The 4,692-nt window shown below is 47.7% G+C and overlaps 1 pseudogene; it reads left to right on the top strand.

Annotated features, from left to right (window-relative positions):
* The first annotated feature begins 790 nt into the window (after positions 1–790).
* On the top strand, positions 791–1,721 carry LOC112413411 (zinc finger protein 771 pseudogene; annotated as a pseudogene).
* The last annotated feature ends 2,971 nt before the right edge of the window (positions 1,722–4,692 follow it).

A 4,692-nucleotide genomic window follows, 5' to 3' on the forward strand; every position in this document is an offset into this window, starting at 1 on the left:
AAATGTGTGGGTTTTGCTACAAAACCTACAATCAATCTAATATGTAGAAAAGTCCTCCTTTGGAGTCTGTATATAGTATGAATCAATCACTTACGTTTACAATTGCAAATAGTAAGTCTGATAAATCGACATCTCAAAATACAAAATTTATATCTAGAAAATATAAACTATCATTTTAGAGGTATTTGAATAAGTAGATTGACGTTATCTCTGCTCTTTTAAAAGCAAATCAAGGAAGAAAATTTTTAAATTTATCTGTCATCATTTTATTTTGAAAGTATATTATCTATCCTTAACTCAAACAATATGCTATGTTGAAGAAACAATTAAATGCTACCCACGGGATAGAGATGGCACTGTCTCTCTTCACATACAATATAGAATTTCCAAATGCTATCTAAATTTCTTCATAAACACGCCTCGTACCCACTGGAGAGAGAGGCAATGGGATTTAGCAGTTAAGAGCACAGACTACTGTCATGGATGATTATAATAGTACATACCCCATAGAGAGTTTTTGCAAGGAATAAATGAGTAATGTAATAAAGTAAATAACTTGTTTTATTCATTGTTTGGCTGCCTCATGTGGCATGCGGGATCTTAATTCCCCGACCAGGGATTGAAACTGTGCCCCCTGCATTGGGAAAGTGGAGTCTTAACCACTGAATCACCAGGTAAGTCCCCAAAGTAAAGAACTTAGAAAAGTGTCTGCCACATCACAAGTGCTACGTGGGCCCAGCGCCCTGGCCTGGGGCAGCGCGAGCGCCCGAAGCTGCGGCTGGACACCGAGATGGCTGGTGAACAGCAGACAGAGGAGGAGGAGGAGGAAGGGATGCAAGAAGAGATGGTGCTGCTGGTGAAGGGTGAGGAGGATGAGGGTGAAGAGAAGTATTAAGTGGTGAAACTCAAGATCCCCATGGACAACAAGGAGGTCCCGAGCGAGGCGCCAGCCCCGTTGGCATACCCGGCGCACTTACATGCGTGCTGGGACGCCGTGCCTTGTCGCGCCGCTCCACATTGGCCAAACACGCCCACATACACACAGGCGAGCGGCCCTTTGCGTGCACCGAGTGCGGCTGGTGCTTCTCGCAGAAGTCGGCCCAGACCAAACACAGCCACACCCATACGGGCGAGGGGCCTTACGAACGCCCGGAATGCGACAAGCGCTTCTCGGCCGCCTCAAACCTGCGGCAGCACCGCCGTCACCCCACGGGCGAGAAGCCGTACGCTGCGGCCGCCACTTCGCGCAGAGCTCCAACTACGCACAGCACCTGCGCGTGCACAGGGGCGAGAAGCCGTACTCGTGCCCGGACTGCGGACGCGACTTAGGCGGCAGTTGGTGTCTGGCGCGCCACCGACGCACGCACACGGGCGAGCGGCCATACGCATGCGCCGACTGCAGCACGCCCTTCGCCCAGAGCTCGGCGCTGGCCAAGTACCGGCGCGTGCACAGGGGCGAGAAGCTTCGCTCCTGCCCTGTGTGTGGCCTCGGCTTTGGCCACCACTCCAACCTGGAGGAGCATGCGCGCACGCACACAGGCGAGCAGCCCTACCCACGTGTCGAGTGCCGCCGGCGCTTCCGCCTCAGCTCGCATTTCGTCAGCCACCGTCACACGCACATGCGGCGCCATCTCTGTATCTGCGCGGGCTGCGGCCGGGACTTCAAGCTACCTGCCTGAGGCACTGCCGCCGAGCGCTGCCCAGATTGTGAGTGCAGTTGAACCACCATTCTTGTCTCCGCGGGGTGCGAATTGGGGAGGGCCACGCTGGTATCCCGACCTGGGCCTGCGTTAACCTGGACAAATCCCTGCCCTGCCATCTGCGTCTCAGATAGGGTGGGACGGCGGCCCTGGCTGCCCTGGAACTGGGAGACAGGGAGGATCCCCTACTGGGGTCCCTGGAAACGCGCCCACCTCCCCCTCATTACATCCCCTCGGCCCGTGTTAGAGTGAATAAAGTATTATATCCTCATCCCACCCGTGCCTGTGAATGAAGTGGGTGGGGTGTGAATTAGGAGGAAAGTTGGGGGGTCTCCCCAGGCTTAGGTGATTTAGGTGAATTGTCATGGAGTCAAGTGGGGCTATAAGCCCAAAAGTGTTCCAGGAACTGGTTTTGTGTGTGTGTGGAGTCATTCCATGCTTGGCTCTTGGTTAGGTCTTCATGACCTCAGACCTAAAAGGGTCCATTAATTTAGCGCGTTGGTGATCAACAGGCAGTGCATTCTGCAGAGCTTTGAGTGAGCCGGCATGAACCTCATGGAACTCAGTCTAGTAAAGAGAAGCAGTAGTGGAAACTTTCGCACTAGGTTAAAGAACTTCAGTGCTACATTATTATTAGCTCATTTTCATCCTCAAAGCATCCCAAAGTTAGGTAACTCTTTTACCTCCATTTCTGCAGGTGAGTAAATAGGTACTGACAGCCAGTGAATGGCACAGTGGGGACAAGTACACAGGCAAGTGCAGTCCCTTATCATTGGAGCTCTAATGGGGGAGTTGTTGGATAGGAGAGGTCTTCAATGCAATCTTGGAGTTGAGAGAGGCTCTTCTCAGAGGTGGCATTTAAGCTGGTCTTAAGGTCAAGAGAGTTGGGGTTGAGGACGTATGGAGAGAACCCCTGAACCCACATGCCAGACTTGTTAGAGCAGCAGATGTCCTGTAGGGTGGAAGGTAGGGACAACAAGCAAGGACGTTGGCAGGAGACAGACCACTAAGGACCCTGGAAGCCAGGTTAAAGGTTCCAAGGCCACAAAGAAGCCTTGAGGGATTAGAGGGGAGGGAGGGATATGGCATATTATCGAGCTAGAATTAATAGGAGTTAAAGTGGACGTGAGGAAAGGAGAGATGGGGCTGATTTCATTTCTTAGCTTGGGTAACCGCAGGCAGTGTCATTGAGATGGGGACACGGGATGAGGAACAGAACCAGAGTTGAAAAAAAAAGAAAAAGAACAAAAAAAAAAAAAAAACAAGTGCTACCTGTTAGCTTCTTTTTTTCCTGATCATTTCTGTTCTTGTTGACACAACTAGTTCACCAGTACTTCCTGTATTACTGTGAATCCATGTGAATGTGACCTGCTACCCATACATAAATACTAAAATTCCTTATCTGGGATGCTCATTTGGGTCCTTTGTCATACACTGCCCTGAATTTCAGTATTTGAGGGTATAATTCTGATATAAATGTGAGACAACGTCATACCTCATTTTTAGCATTCCTCTCAAACAATTAGCCTGCTTCTCTGAGGATCAGGACTGTGTTTTACTCATCTTTTATTGGAGCAACAGCCAGGCACATAACAAGCACTCATGGAACTGATTTGAATATTTATGATCCCCATCTAAGCCAACATCATCATATTAGCATATTAGTATCTGGTAACTGAAAAAAAAAGGGGGGAAACTCTGCGGGAAACTCATGAAAAATTGCATAGAATTCACTAGTTGATTACCCAAGTTTTGTCTTTGGAGCAAGAGGAATATATTAGAGCAAACATGGCGACTATGAACCCTAGCAGCTGTCTTGGTGTCCTGTAGGGAATTCCCAGTGGCCTGGATTTCACCTAGAAATGGTACACTAATCCCTGTCAAAGGTGTGAGGCTGTGACTCCAGTGGCAACATTGTGACTACTTTAACTTATTGCTGTCCAATGACTAGATTGTCTGATTTTTTTTTCTTTCCATTACTTGGATTGTATTTGAGCAAATGGATTAGAAGTTTGTGTATTGTGAAGCCAGCACCTTGGGGTTCCGTCAGTGCCTTGTCCCCAGCCCCTGCAGAACACTGGGGAAAAGTTCCACCTCAACAAGTCCCAGCAAGCCACCTAAAGAATGTCTGCATTCTCTCTAATCTGAAGCCTCAGGGATGTTGACACAACACTTCCTCCTCCCAGCAAGCCCCTCCCAGTGTCTTCCCACATCATACCCTTAGCAGCTCTTTTCAGGACATCCCTAATTTGCTAGGGTATCAGATTGTACCATAAAGGTAAATGACAGATAAAGCCAAAATTATTTTTATACTTGAGGACTCTTATGGTGGAGGGTTTGTGTAAAGAATTAATAGATACGGAATGTTTTTTAAAACCATTATCGTAAACTACATGTTCTAAGCCATAATTGCTATCCCTCTGTCCAGACAACCAATGTAGCCACATCCCTTCCTAGAAGGCTTTGGAGCCACCACTTTAATTATATGTATTTCAATAATATATATTAAGACTATACCACTCTACTATTTTTAGTGTTTATTTTCTCTTCTTTACTACTGTTTACTGTTTTATTTTCCTCTTGGCCATTTATACTCCTTTATGTCCTCTACTCTCTTAAAAGTGTTGAACTATAACTTATTTCTGGAACAATCTCTTTTTCTATCCCTGTGAAGACCCAGATGGAAGTTGAAAGAGGGGACTCTCCACCAACTGGCCATTATGGGAAGATAAGGAGGACATGCAGCCTCACAGGAGGCCTGCAGGGAGTAATCGCAGAGCTGTAAATGTGGGAAGGCTTAGCTAGCCCCACCAGCGGTAAAGATTTTATCTCAGTGAGTTGTTGAAAGAGACATGCAGATCATCAAGTGAGGCAGAGGCCAAGAAAGTCATAGTAAAAAGTCTGATCACTCCAGGAGATGCATGTAAGGTAATCAAGGGCAGGATAATGGCCACTTTCTGAAAGTGGAGCTGGACAGGAACCACCCAACCCT

Source organism: Neophocaena asiaeorientalis, unplaced genomic scaffold (assembly GCF_003031525.2).
Source record: "Neophocaena asiaeorientalis asiaeorientalis breed wild unplaced genomic scaffold, Neophocaena_asiaeorientalis_V1.1 scaffold217, whole genome shotgun sequence".
NCBI lineage: Eukaryota > Metazoa > Chordata > Mammalia > Artiodactyla > Phocoenidae > Neophocaena > Neophocaena asiaeorientalis.